Source organism: Camelus ferus, chromosome 7 (genome assembly GCF_009834535.1).
Source record: "Camelus ferus isolate YT-003-E chromosome 7, BCGSAC_Cfer_1.0, whole genome shotgun sequence".
In the NCBI taxonomy this organism is placed as follows: Eukaryota; Metazoa; Chordata; class Mammalia; order Artiodactyla; family Camelidae; genus Camelus; species Camelus ferus.
In genome coordinates this window covers 75,208,828-75,224,468 of record NC_045702.1, presented here as the reverse complement: position 1 = coordinate 75,224,468, position 15,641 = coordinate 75,208,828, and the positions used below count along the sequence as shown (strand labels likewise).

The window sequence follows — 15,641 nt, the reverse complement described above, 5'->3', positions numbered from 1 at the left end:
ATATGAGAACAGCTGGCTGATTTTAGCCAGGTGAGACCCTGAGCAGAGGACCCAGCTGAAATATGCTATGAGATAATAAATTTGTGTTGCTTTTAGCTACCAAGTTTGTGATAACTTTGCTGCCCAGAAATAAAAAAATAATAATATAGCAATTGCTCAGTTTCAAGGAAAATTGGAAGACATAGAAAGAAGCCAGGACTTTCTAGATTTGAACATAAAAGATGTCTTTTCTCAGTCTGTTCAGATGGCAAGCTATTCTCAAATTAAGAAACGGCTTCCCGGCAAAGATCAAATCTAGAATGGGCCTGTAAGATCCTTTTATAAGACCTCAGAATGATGTAAGATGGCATCTCAGAGACTGTCTCAGATAGACAAGTTTTTCCAAAGACCTTAACATGTACCTTACAGATTGTATTATGCAATGGGACTTTTTAGAATCTTAACGAATTGTCACACAGCAGCTTCACAAGGACTCCAAGGTAGAAGAGAACTTGTCTTAAAGAGATGTGAGGTTATGGCTTTCTTAAAAGGGCTGAAACAATTCATGGAAAACCCATAGAATATTAAAGAGAATTGTTTGAATAGAAGCACCGTCAGCTGAAACTAAGAAACAAAAACAACAGAGAATCATTCCCAAGGAGCGAAACTGGGCTCCCATCAAGAAATGAACATGTGCCTGACTGTTTTCCAGAGTGACTATGGACCAGTGACTACTGCATGCCTCCCATTCTATTTCCTCCCTTTTCCAGCTTTAGTCTTTGAGTCAACTTCCTGACTTCCAATTCTATCTCTCCTCCATGATGGCCAGTGGCAAAACAAAGACAAAGCAGCTTATATCTTGCATTGAAGCCCGTGGTCTCTGAAGGATCCATGCTGCTGTGAGGGTAAACAACTTTTGAAACAAGCTTTTGTTCTTTCAATCAGTTTTCTGGCTCAGGTACACTTGGTTTGCCATAGACTTCTCCAAATAAAGGAAGAGCAAGGTTGTGGAGAAGAGGACTGACTGGTTGGCTCCTCAGTTTTTGCCTTCAGCATTCTCCATCCTTCTCATCATTAAGTACATATGTGTGAACATGAGTACGTGTGCAGGCATGTGTGTATGTACGTATATGAGTGTGCTGGGTGTCTTTCCAAGAGAACCTTCAAGCAGTTCTCCCCCAGTCTCTCCTCCCCAAATGATATATGCCCTCTCTCCAACAGAAACCAAATCCATTTCCCTCATTTAAAAAAAAAAACAACAGGTAGCTCTTTTGTCAAGCACAGGACATGTAAGAAAGGGGGTAGCTCATATCAGACACTTCTCAGGACCTGTTTTACTAATGATTCCCTCAGCATGGCATCTCCATGGGCCAGTCACTTAGTAACAGCTGCCGGCCATCCAGCCATCCCACATGTGGCCGCTGAACTCCCAGGATGTTCTCATTAGTGTAGGTCCAGCCTCCGCACAGACATAGAGAAAAAGCAAGAAAAAAAATCCGTCATTCAGGCACATTATCTCAGAGACTCTTTGTAAAAAAATGTGGACTGACTGAATCGCTCAATTCTCCCTTCAACAATCCCATCAGAAAGTGTGGACTTTCTTAAAATGAAAGAGCCATGGAAGAGAGTTGTCTAAAATGGGCCACATATGTTTTTTCCTCTCCTGAGGGAAAACCTGTTTGACTTTGGATTTCACCACCCATAAATTATCAGGTGATTTCTCACTTATGGCATAAGCCTCAGTCTGGCTGGTATATGCACCCACACATCAGCTGAGACTGAAGAGAGCTAAATTTACAAAACATTAAATCAATAAGCATGTGCGAATGGGTAAACAGCATGATGTCCTTAACTTAATAAGGCCATAGCATTGCTGTTAATCATCTGTTTTGCAACTTCTGAAGTTTTTTCCCTTCTGATTTTTATAGTGTTGCTAGAAGCCTAGATGAATGAACGAGGTCCTTCTGTCAGAAGAAGAAAACAATGTACCTCGATATAGGAAATGAGAAATATTCCCAAGGAGATGAAACCATGATGATACCCAAAGTGCTGCAACCATCGCAAGATGCTGTATTTATAAGGAAGAAATAATAACTACAGTGCATTTTCCTTCTTTAAGCCCTGGAACAGACAAGGCTACCAGATGTCTCTCAGGAAAACACCAATCTTCCAGATGGGGAGTGACGAAAGATGTAAGTACCAGTGAATAAAAATAGCATTTCTTCTCCCTCCTCTGTTCTAGGACTCCCCCCCAAAACGTGTCTCTAAACCCACAATAACAGATTAACAGTCTCCTTACATTAAAAATATCCACCTATAAAGAAGTACCAGCCCTCACCATGGGCTCTCCTTTTATGTTATTAAACAAATATCGTATCAGGCTAGACTGGAGTATTTGAACTGCGTTATTTATCAAAGCCCAGAACTTTTTCCGAGGACAATGTACTAGAGGGAACCACCAGCAGATGAGAGATTTCACCTGGTGGAAGGTACTAATGACTACTGCAGATTGGTGGAAGCTACAGTCCTAAACAGTTCAGTGTAAATGCAAAGAAGGCCAGTAATGTGGAAAGAACCGAGCTGCTAGGCAAACCCAAGACCCAGTTCAGAGGGACTCTGAACTTGGAGTTGGCAGGGGTGGATGTGGGAGTGAGAAGAGAGATGGAAAACATGGCATTGACTGGAATTGTGTGTAAATGCATAGAGCAAACTTGCCTGAGAGAAGGCTGCTGGGTGGATTCTGGCCTCTGTCTGTTCAACTAATCAGCATATGGACTAACTGTCAACCACTTATTCTAAAATAAACCCTTTGTACTGACTCCGTCTACTCCCTCCTTGCCACCATCACCACACATGAGTTTAGCTCCCAGGAAGATTTCTACTCAGGTGGGAATGAACAAGAAAATATCCTAATATTTATAACAGGAGAAAACCCATATCTGCTACCTAGAAAGGATAATACAGTCCATGTTTACATATGACTGGACACCAAATCATATGAAAAAAATACAGAAACACGAAGTCAGAATTCCAAGATGAAGAGAATACGCAATCCCCAATAAATACAAGATAATTTACAAAAGAGAATAGAAAAAATAAAGCTGAAATTATATTTTCAAAGAGATTTAAAAGGTATTTTAAAAGGCATGTATAATTTTAAAATTCAAGAAATATCTCTGAAGGATTCATACTAAATTAAAAACAAGATTGTCTTTAGGGCCGGGAATTGGTGAGAAAGAGCTTGTCACAAGCATTTTTTTTTTTTTAGCCTATTGAGTTTTGTCCCAGAAGCATGTGATATTATTAATAAATTAATAAAATATAATGCATCCACAATTTAAGAACAAAGTACTATAGAAGAGGAGCAATCAGAAAACATGAAGAAGCTCTTGGAAAGTAAAGACATTATTGATGAAATAATAGAAGAGCTGGGATAAAATAGCAAATATACAAAGAGACAGCGAATCTCACAAGTATGAGATTCATGAAAAGGAAACAGAAGGAAAAAACAGATATCAAAGAAATGGTGAAAGAAAATTTCTCAGAGCTAAGAAAACATGAATCTTTGAATTGAAATTACCTTCTTCATAATTTTTCTCCTTTATTTTAAAAGATAACTGCATAAAACTATAATTATAAAACTATGTTGATGGACTCACGATATGTAAAAATGTAAGTTGTGTGAAAATAATAGACCAAGGGAAGAAGAAAGGGAGATATATGTGTGGCAAAAGTTCCTATATAATATTGAAATTAAGTTAGTATTAATCTGAACTAGATTATTTTAAATTAAGATTGGATTTACTCACCAAATTCTGAGAAGGATGAATGAAAATAAGACCTACAAATAGACTTATCATTGTGAAATTTCAGAGCTTTAAGGATGGATAAAAGATTCCAAATACTTCCATGGGAGAAAAAGAATTCATTGCATAAAAGATTAAGAATCAAACTGGCACGAAGCAATGCTTTCAAAGTTCTGAGGAAAATAATTTTCAAGCTAGAATTCTGCAACTTAGTCAAATTATCAGTCAACAATGATGGTAACATCAAGACACTTTTAGATACATAAAGTCTCAGAAACTGTACACGTAAAATATTCCTTCTGAAGGATTTTCTTCTGACAATATAAGATCAAAAGTAATACAAAAAGAGTTGTAGGATGTAAGAAATGGTGGCACTAACTCGGGTGCACAATAAAAAGAAATCCCAGGAGAAGGATTCTGTAGCAGGACTGGAAATCGATTGGCCCAAATTAGAAGGGCAAGTTAGGGGAATCCTCCTACAAGAATGTATTTAAGTGGAAGCCAAAAGAGAACAGAGGTAGCTTTACCCACATCAGACAAAATACCATCAGCTTCTTCTTTTCCTCTGATAGACTCAGCTGACCGAAAAAAGCAGTGCAGCTTAAACTCAACTCTCTGCCTAGGTTGTGTCTGCACATAAAAAGCTGTTCATGACTTGGGGAAAATTGCAGCCGGGATGACTGGTCTCTAAGTACAGGACCACGAATCTCACAGGTGCCCTCAGCACAGACCACCAATACTGTTACACTTAATTTCCAGTCCCTCTCTTCCATCCAACTGTTTTACATATCTTAGTCCCCAAACCTCATACAGCTGTTTCCCATTTCTGACTCTTAGCCAATAACTGTATTATTGATTTGTTGATACAGCAGACATATTGTTCTGTATGATTCTTTTGCTTGTGACTACAGCTGATTAGATCAGTATGGGCACCTCCCTGACATGCATACACGTAAAAGCCCATGTGACCTAGAAAAGCTGAGAAAGCCTGTCTGCAGAGAAAGAGAAGGACAAAGCAAGTATACAGGGATGTCAAGACGAGAGGTGGAGAGAATCCATGTGGGCTCACATTTCCTGGTTCTAGTTCCCTTTGAAGGTCCAATAGCTTTTTTTGCCCTGAGTTTAATGAAATATCATTGTATCTTCATGTGAATCTCTGTACCCTCCCCACTCCCCTTTCTAGCTTGAGTTGGTTTCAGTTGACTAATACAGAGAATCTGAATTCTTTATGGCCCATTTGGGACTTGGAAGCTGTCTTCTAGACGAATTTCCCAAGTTCAGATGTTGGGTATCTGTCCTAGGTTGGCAGACCACTCCCCACATGCCAGGTCCCAGACCGCAAGATAAAGGAGTCAAGCAAATGAAAATAAAAGTATTAGGTTTATTGCTGATTAATGTTGAATGCGAGGATGTAACTTAGGTGTGTGTAACAAGAGAGAATTTCCTAATGCTGAATCCCAGAATTTGACCATCTTATCCCTTCATCAGAGGTAGCACAGGAAGACTCTACCTGCCCCTTGCAGGGGCAGAGCCTTTACCACCAAGCTTACCGTGAGGCACATTTTCTCTGCAACCAGACAAATCCCCAAGAGAAAAGAGGAGGAGGAGGGCCTAAGCTACATGGTCACAGTTCCTGTTCCTAAATTCACTGAGGAGATAAGAAATTCCTCCTTTCCTAGGAATGAAGAAGGGGTCAGAGGGTCCAGGCATGTTGTGCAATGGATGTCTCACCACAGGACCGAAACCTGAGGAGAGGGAAATGCTTAGTCACATGTAGTCCTCCCACCCTAGCCTGGTTGTTTCTTCCACATCCACTGAGTCAGAGATCCCCATTTGTCTACTCTAATGCAGCAGTAAGGCTGCCTTATGGAAAAAGGATGACACAAAAATTCAGCAAATAATGGGAAAACATTTTGACACATCTTTTAAAATAGAGATTTCTCCATCCAGAGTAGGTATAGAAAGTTGACATATATTTCTGATCAACACTTCTTAGTCACATTTCATGGGATACGATTTCCTCTGATGAGTTACAGGCAATATTCTTACATACACCACAGTCTTTTACCACCCTTACAATACTGAAATCAATCCTGGGTGACCAAATGTAGCTTATGGCCGAAGACTTCTTGCTTCATTGTGCTTCACCCATTGTGGCTAAGATAATGTGACAGATGCCTTCTGGAATAACAATGGGATTTCTCCTTAAAATCTTTCTTCATGGGCTGATAGCTCAGGATAGCAGCTTGTTAAAAGCTTGGGTGCCTCTGCCCTGCTCTCCTGACCGCCCCATCCATATTGCATATGAGTCCAGGCAGTTAATATGATGGGCCCAGCCCCAAAAGATGGATCAGGGAGGTCTCTGACATTAAAGCTCTTGCAGGGGAGATAGCTTACCACAGTTTGGAGACCTCTGGGATGCATAGTCCAGGGTACTGGAATTAAATACTGTTCTTCCAGCCTATTAATAAGACTAGAACAACAATAACTGGGCAGAGGTCTTTATTTTACATATCTCTCAATGTAATTAAGGTGTAGGCTCATCTTTAGAAAACAGTGCCCAAAGAACCTCGTGATCAGCATAATTTTTAGAGGCAAAACTAGAATAGGTATAAGAACTCTTTCACTCCTTTGATAAGAGAAAAACTTCTTTCTTGATTTATGCCCAACTTGGTAGTGAAAATAAGATTTGTTCTTAATGGTGAGAATTCTCAATGCCATCTGATACTTGTGGCTGTATTATTCAGAGTAATTAGTTACAGCTGACAATTTTGAAATCTCCAGGGTTTAACACAATACGAGTTCATTTCTCACTCTTATTACAGCCCAGTGTTGGCCAGGGAGACCTCCATCGTCTATGACACCTGTGCATGTCCTTCAAGATTGCCCCTTCTGGGGAGGAGAGTGATGGAAAACACATATACCAGCTCCTACATGCCTCAGCCTGGAAGGTACACATACAGAGCCTACTGGTCAATTTAATCGTATGGACCTAACCTAATTGCAACGGAGATTGGGAAATGCATAATGAAAGTGTAGGCTGATCTTTAGAAAAAAGTATCCCAAGAACTCTATACCCAGCATAATTTTTAATTACTGTAGAGAGAGCACATGGGTATTTGGTAAGCATGGTCTCTGTCACTGTAGCCAAGCTCAGCCCTTAGGACATCTTTTAAACCAGTGGTGGTTAATTTTAGACAAGGCAGTCCCACATTCAGAATCTACATTTTATATCCTTAAGTCTGTAAACAGAGTAGGTATTGACATGTGTCATTTAATCCTCAGATATTGTACAGCATACATACGTATATATGATACATAAAATATAAATATATATAAAAAAATATATATTTTACCTTTGCTAAACCTGTTAGTAAAAACTTATTTTCATGGGTAGGATATTTATTTGTAATAAGTCCTTTGATTTCTGAGACTCATTGACTAGCAATCTCATATCAATTTTGCTTTAGTCATAAGGTGTTGGAGGGTCATTGATAATGCCTCTTAAAAGATGATCCTGCAATTTTGCCTAAGAAATCTTTAAGATTCCTAGGTGGAGATGGATGGTGCAGCTCAGCAGTAAAATAATCAGTGAGCACCAGACTGTTGATCTTATATGTGGATCATAAATCTCCAGACAATGACTGATGGTGCTTGTGAACATCCTCCCACAAACTCATCCGATGTGTTTGTCGTAATGCAGCCAGAGAACCGAGTGCTCCTATTATGGTAATTGTGAATTACACAGGCAATGGAAGCACAGTACACTTGACCAAAACACAGGGTTTGATTTTCTTTAAGATAGAAGTAAGCCTCTCAGCATAAGAATCCCAAGAAGCGGCCTGACATCAGGTTGTTCAGTTTGTTTTAGTCCTCATGTTTGAGGTTGTGTTCATTTGCTTGCAAATAGAATCTGAAGGCAGATGTGTACTCAGGGTTGTTTTCAATATTTTTAGGAAAGTATCCCCTCTATGTTTTTATAAAAGACTTTGAGTTTGTTAAAAGTAAAGAGCAGTAATAGATGAGCAAGCCTTCATTCAGCAAGACTGTTCTTAATTGTTCTAGAAATACTCTAGTCACCCCATCTTTGTTTTCTAAGAAACTCAGAGGGACCAAAGCATTAGCAGTGAACCACTTTAATACACACACACACACACACACACACACACACACACACACAAACACATAGCTTGAGTGACTTTTATTCCATTTTGTCCATGCTGCAGATAATTAAATTCAGTATTTTGAATCTTTTTGTTACATTTTTAATAGGAAAAAGCTGATGATTTCATGCTGAGGTGGTTGAAGAGAGTTAGAGTACCATTAGATTCATAGATTCATAGATTTATCTGCAGTCTAGGGATGGCTAATGTGTTTGAGCTTTGCCCATTACTTTCAGGGTTAGCCTAGCTCGTCACAAGTTCAAGCATAATATGTCTTCTCAGCAAGTATATGAAAAGGCTGCCTCTGAGGATGAGAACAAAGATAAGGATGTGTGGATGTTCAGGAAGAAGTGGTTTAGATGGAAGATAGCCATTTTGACTAGTTCTGTTATTCTTCATTAATGGGTATAACTTGAAGGAGGTGAAGTTAGTCACAAGTAACTGACAAACTAATGACTTTTTACATATGTAATCTGTTACTTATAAGGGAGGATAATACAGTGGTAAAACATATTGGCTTGGAATCAAGTTTCCTGGGTTCAAATGCCATCTCAGCCACCTACTAGCTATAAGACTTTATGTCTCAGAGCATCAATTTTTTCATTTCCTATACAAAGAGGAAAATAATATTATCTACCTATTACAGTTATGGATAACGAGATTGTGTTCATAAGTAATTTAGCATAATTTACTAATTAAAGTTAATAGTTTTGCATGTGCTAGCTTGAAAGCTAAACCAGGTGCTGTCCAAGGTCCTGAGGTGAGCTGTGAATCATGATCATCATGATACAGTACAAGTGTACAGTACATACAGTCTTTCAAGAAGATGGCCTTCCATTTGGCAAAGCTATACCTATCTATGTAGGGCATAATGATGACTAAATTGAAGTGGGACCACTGACAAACTGCTTCACATAAACTGTATGATAGGATTAAGTGCCAGCAAATCAACTGGCCCCTTAAGAAAACAGCTGTTTTGACTTGATTTGTGCCACTTCTCAATGAATTATCTTAATTCACCAATTAATATCTCTGTGGATACACTTTAATTTTAAAAATAAAATACACATGCAAATTCATTCATTAGATGGGTTTTATGTGTGAAAGCAAATTTGTTATGAGAATGATCTATTTAATGTGATAGGCATCTAACCAACATGTTGTGTTCATTTATTAACTTATTAACTTATGATTGGAACATAATGTCCAATGGGTTGATAAGCTATTAAACTGTACTCAGCAGTCAAATGTCTCCCTGACGTTATATATTATGTAACTTATTTTTCCCTTCTTGTCTCCCTCTCTTATGACAGAACGGATGCTCTGCAAGAGCAAGGTAGTGTCCCTTTTACTTATCCCTTATTTCTAGAGCCTGAAACTGCATGGCATATAGAAGGCATGCCAGCAATTTAGATAACCTAAATGAAATGGACACATTTCTAGAAGTTATTGAGATTGAGTCAAGAAGAAATAGAAAATCTGAAGAGATATATGCCAAGCAAAAAGACTGAATGAATAATTTAAAAAATTCCCACCAACAAAATCCCAGGCCCAGATGGCTTCACTAGTGAGTTCTACTAAATGTTTAAAGAAGAATTAACACCAATCCTTCATACACTTCCAACAATAGAAGAGGGAGCACATTTCCTAACTTATTCTGTGAGTCCAGTATTGTCCTGATAGCCAAACCAGATGAACAAGAAAACTACAGACCAGTATCTCTTTTGGATATACATGTAAAAAAATACTCATCAAAATACTGGCAAAAAGTGGAAACAAATGGCTGTCGGTGGATGAATGGATAAACAAAATGTGTTATATCCATACAGTGAAATATTATTCAGTCATAAGAAGGAATGAAGTACTGATCCATGCAACCACATGGATGAACTTTGAAATTATGCTAAAGAAAGAGCCAGTAATAAAAGACACATATTGTATGATTCCATTATATAAAATGTCCAGAATCTCTGTAGAAATAGAAAGTATATTATAGTTTTAAGGACTGGGTAATGGGGAGTTACTGTTAGTGGGTACAGGGTTTCTTTTAGGATGATGAAAATATTCTGAAATTGAGTGATGGTGATGTTGCAGAATTCTGTGAATATACTAAATACCGCTGAATTGAGCACTTTAAAATGGTGCAATGCATGATTTTTGAATTGCATTTCAATAAAGCTGTTTTTAAAAGTATGACTGAAGAAGCACACTTACTAGCCAAAAATACTTTATAAGGGATTCCATTCCTTACTTGCCTCTTATAAAGAAAACTGAAAGAAATCAAAATATATAGTTCTCTATCCATTGCCCTCTGTCCTTGTATCTGCTCTGCAACCCTTTCCTTTGAACTTGGCAAAAAAACAAACAAACAAACAAACAAAAATGTGTTCTTACTTTCTCTTACCACTTCATTTCTCTCTAAGCCCTTCATTGTGTAAATAAACTTAGCATCTCTGACAGTGAGAAAGAACTCATCTTCTTCCCAAGAATGAAGGGGATGAGGAATAGCCTGGAAGTTACAGGATAATTTTGGTAGACCAGGGGAAGAAGGACATCTGCACACACTCCACACAAAAACTTTTATTCTGTCCCATATGTTTGTATATGTAGAAACAGGACATAACATACATTTAATGTTGTGATAAAGCAAACCTTTTTAGTTAATGATGCAGGTTAAAGGAGGGATTCCTGAAGTGATGTCAGATTGTAGGAAGGATTATCATTTCCCTTTGCCCAGCCCCCCATCTGTCCCTTCATAGAACCTGGTTCTTTCCAGTGCTTGGAGAGGACATAGAAAGGAGCAGTTTCTAATGTAACTGAAGGGAAGGACACTAATGCGTCACACTGGATATAGGAGACATCCTAAAGAGAATTAACCTTTGCCGTGTGAATTGTTGCTGAGTGGTTGCTAGGTATTTTCACTTCTAGGCCAGTTCAGTTTGATTCTTCTTTCTTTTTCCTATTCACTTGCAGGTTTTGAAGCTCCCTTCCTCCCCTAGGGTGTTAGAGGAACTGGATGGCAAACAGAGTGACTAAAACCATCAGTGGAAGCAGGACACACGATGAGGTGGGTAGAGAAGTGGTTATAAAGCCTGAGGTAATTTTGAGGGAGACAAGAGAAGACACAGGGAGAGGGCCCCTGGGGAACACTTTCTGATCATTGAGGTCACTGGGGCCACCCAAGAATCTAGTAGTAAGGCCCTGTGCCTAAAAGTGGAAATCAGAGGTGACCCAAATAAACGGCACAAGTCAGTCGCAAATCTTTGCCATCCCAATGGCGAGTGGGTTGGAATATTATATTACACTTAACCCTGATGTAATAATAGATAACACTTAATGGGATTCTGTGCCTGTATTTGGTTGGTTGAAGGAGTGGGTAGGTCACTCTTACCATCACTCCCAGATTACCAGCCAGCTCTTTGATTCCTCCAGGCTAAAGGTGGGGAGGTGAAGGGAACCATGAGTGGGACCACCCAACATTCTCTTCCCTGATACACAACCTACTTTCTTGGTTTCGATAATATAAATTCATGTCAAGGAGAAAAATTTAAATGTCTTCTTTCTATGTTATGTTAATCCAGGTCACGGTTACATATAGTTTCCACATATTGGGGGATCAGTTGTATGGCTTGCTTTGTGAGGTGATTCTTGATTACATTAGTAAACAGACACATTTGAGGTGACAATGAGAGTGATTCCGAATTAGGGGAAGAGAAAGGAATGGAATTCAGAATTAATACTTTAATGAATAGGAAAAGAAATATTCAGTAATTTTATAAAAATGACTAAATGCCAGCTCTACTTGATAAACATCCCAGAGAAACCTACAAAAGCTGAGAGTCCTTGAATCTGGCATGGTCCACTCCTCCTAAAAGAATCAATCCCCAGAGATTTGTTGCAGCCATCTACTGGGGATTGTGTGCTAATAAGACCTTCAATGAAAGTGATCTAAATTCCTGTCCAAATAAATAAATAAAACCACTGCCCTCACACCTCAGAGTTTGTAAAACTTTTCATTCTTGGACTATTCAAGTGTGTTTAATAACCAAAATCACACCTATTTTTATGAGTTGGGCATAAATGACTCTTGTGCCAAAGTAATTTAGCATTGGCAGGGGCTGGGTTTCTTCCATTGTTATTGTTCTAATGCCTAGAAAAATGCTTTGTTTGAAGCATATTGCAGGACAAATACATCTTTTGAGTGTCAGATTTCATATGCCTCATCTTTTCCTAGTCCCTTACCTGTCATTATATGAAACTTTTATGACTATTTGCAGACAAAGACAAGAAACACAAAGGGAAGAAAAAGAGCATAGTTCAGTAAATAACAGATCAGCAAATTTAAGCTCAGCTGAGGAATTCAGCTCCCAGGCCCCAGTTTGCTGAGGAGGCTGGATTCACGCATAGTTGGCACTGGTGAGTCATAGAGAGGAGCCTTAAGCACCCTTGTGTCTTACTGTTAGGGGGGATAACCCTCTTCAACTACTAACCAAATCGCAAAATCTCACATCAAAGGCTTAATCTGCTTGCCTCTGTTTCTTGACCTGCAAATTTAATCTACCAGCATTGTACTCTCCTTTGATACACATTATTACTGTAAAATATTGCTAATAAAAAGATTAGAAAAGTAGATGACAGGTATAAATTAAATAAAGATGATAGACTGTAGGCATAAAGAGAACTTTGATTTCTCCATAACAATAGTAGCCTACATTTATGGAGGGCTTTACTATGTGCCAGGAATTATTCTGAATACTTTATTTATTTAGCCACTTATTTAATCCTTTGAGAAACCCCATGAGTTCAGTATTTCATCTATAACATGCAGAGAATAATAATGCTATGTCACAAAATTGTTGGAACCAGCCCAGGCACAGAGGAAGCACTCAATAAATGTTAGCTGTGATTATTTGGCTCACAATCTCCTCTACTCTTTTTCATTCCTTGAAAATTCAGGCACTTGCTTTCCTCCAGTTTTCTGGCATTTTTTTTTCCTTCTCCGTGAGTTCGCAAAAGTCACACACACAGGAACACTTTCCGTGTTTTAGGATAAGATGTATAGAGCTTGAAAGATCGGATGCATTTAAAGCAACAGTGCACACTTCCTTGGTATCTCATCTCCTTTCCTGTCTTTCCATTCTCTTTTTGCTGAGGTTTATACCAGGCTTACCTTGATAATAGTCTTTTTTTCTTTGCACTTTCGCCTAGTAATTATGTTGTAATCTTTTTTTATTGAAGTACAGTTGATGAACATTATTATATAAACTACAGGTTACAATATAGTGATTCACAATTTTAAGGGTTATACTCCATTTACAGTTATTATAAAATATTGGCCACATTCCCCGTGTTGTACAATACACCCTTGTAGCCGATCTTATACCCAATGGTTTGTACCTCCCACTCTCCATCTCTATATTGCTCCTCCCTCCTTCCCTTTCCCCACTGGTAAACACTAGTTTGTTCTCTATATCAGTGAGTTTGTTTCTTTTTTGTTATATTCATTAGTTTGTTGTATTTTTAGATTCCACATATAAGTAATATCATACAGTGTTTGTCTTTATTTGTCTGACTTATTTGACTTAGCATAATACCCTTCAAGTCCATCCATGTTGTTGCAAATGGCAAAATTTCATTCTTTTTTATGGCTGAGTAATAGTGTGTGTGTGTGTGTGTGTGTGTGTGTGTGTGTGTGTGTGTGTGTGTGTGTTTGTATCTCACATCTTCTTTATCCATTCATCTGTTGATGGACACTTAGGTTGCTTCCATATCTTGGCTATTGTAAACAGTGCTGTTGTGAAGGTTGAGGTGCATATATCTTTTTGAATTAGAGTTTGTCTTTTTTGGATGTATGCCCAGGAGTGGAATTGCTGGTTCATATGGTAGTTCTATTTTTAGTCTTTGAGGAACCTCCACACTGTTTTGGACAGTGGCTGCACCAATTTATATTCCCACTAAAAGTGAACGAGGGTTGATGTTTGAATAATATATTTAAATTTCCAAAGTAATTTTGAATGTGTTCTCTCCATATAGCAGAGTGATCTTTGGAGCTGAGCTTTAGGGCGAGCTATAGGCTGGTGTCCTAGCTCAGCATCTACTGGGTATGTAATTTGAAGTGATTTGCCAACCTTCCCTCCAAACCAGTGACCCACAGACTGAAGGCAATAATAACTGAAAACTAGTTTTCAAATCTTTAAACATCTTGAAATTTCTAAAACACATGTTAAAGTTTCCCAGTTATGGCAAACTGTCAGATGGAAGGGACAAGAAGGCTCTTAGCAGTTTTGTCTGTGTAGAAATTATAGCTGGAAAGCAGATGTCTGGCCTATTCAAATTTTACTCTGAGTTGGCAGCACCTTTCTATATTGTGCCTAAAGTGAGAAGGCATCCAACGGTAACATCCAGTCATTGGCAGGTGAACACCTGAGTGGCAAAGAGAAATTTGTTTTTCTCTCTCCCATCACATTATTATCTTTTCTATAGCAATTCCCTCAACCCTCAACATTCAGAACACTTATGTCCATTGGGGAAGGTTTTTTTCCTTATTGTTTATGGCATATGATGCACACAAAGCTAAGGAATATGTCTTCCTTTGTGATGAAATTGCCTCAAGAGCCACTGTGACCTAAACTTACCCCAAACTCTTTTTAATCCCCCCTTTTGAATTGGGGCAAGAGTAAAACAATAGCACATGGACCCTCCGTATATTGTAACCATCATTTGACACTTGAGTTATCATCCACTTTCTGTCTCTCTCTCTTTCTTTCTCTCTCTCTTTCTGTCTCTCTCTCTTTCTGTCTCTCTCTCTTTCTTTCTCTCTCTCTTTCTTTCTTTCTTTCTTTCTTTCTTTCTTTCTTTCTTTCTTTCTTTCTTTCTTTCTATATAAAATAATAGCAAACTGTTTTTTAGAGCAGTGGTTCTCAAAGTGTGGTCCACAGACTCTGGAGTCCTGGGGACTTTTTTTTTTTTATAGTTCTGCAAGGTCAAACTGGTTTGAAAAAACCATTAGGATGTTATTTGCCATTTTTGCAGTGTTGACATTTGCCTTAATAGTGCAAAAGCAAGCCTCTAGCACGTTAGCCTGTATCAAGGCTATGGTACCAGATTGCACTAATAGTCATTCTTTACTGTTACACACTTGCAGTTAAACAAACTAGTTTTAATTAAGAATGTCTGTGATGAAGCAGTAAAAATCATTAATTGTGTGATATCTGGATATTTGAGAACATGTCTTTTTAACTTATGTGACAAAATGGAAGTGCTCATAAAGCACCAAAGTGCCATTATTGTCTCGAGGTACAGCAGTAGTGCGGCTGTTTGATTTGTGAGCTGAACTAGCCACTTTTCTCATGGGACACTATTTTGAAAGAACAACTGGCACATAAAATACGGCTTTTTGAACTTTGCAAAAATGAACCAAGTAAACCTTGGTTGTAGGTTCTAACTTTATATATGTGTTGTCAATGATAAAATTCTACTTTTCAAGTGAAAATTAGGATTCTGGGACATTCATATCTGCTGCCATAAGCTTGATAGTTTCTCAATACTTAGTGACTTTTCTGACACATGGTGGTGACATTAAACAAGTTTTTTTTATATATAGTGAAATATGTCAAAATTTGGAAGATTTGCATAACTCTGGGAAACAATATTTTCCAAATGACTGATATATAATGTTATAAAATCTGGAATG

General features: G+C 38.2%; 1 long non-coding RNA gene across 1 annotated transcript in view; it reads left to right on the top strand.

Moving 5' to 3' along the window:
• Positions 1 to 397: 397 nt before the first annotated feature.
• The window catches only part of LOC116665032, a 44,458-nt gene continuing 29,214 nt past the window's right edge, over positions 398 to 15,641 (top strand). Inside the window, exons 1-6 of the long non-coding RNA XR_004321618.1 lie at positions 398 to 884; positions 1,908 to 2,171; positions 6,611 to 6,736; positions 9,262 to 9,284; positions 10,922 to 11,015; positions 12,226 to 12,364. This is a non-coding gene — a long non-coding RNA (uncharacterized LOC116665032). The remainder of the gene's footprint in view (positions 885 to 1,907; positions 2,172 to 6,610; positions 6,737 to 9,261; positions 9,285 to 10,921; positions 11,016 to 12,225; positions 12,365 to 15,641) is intronic.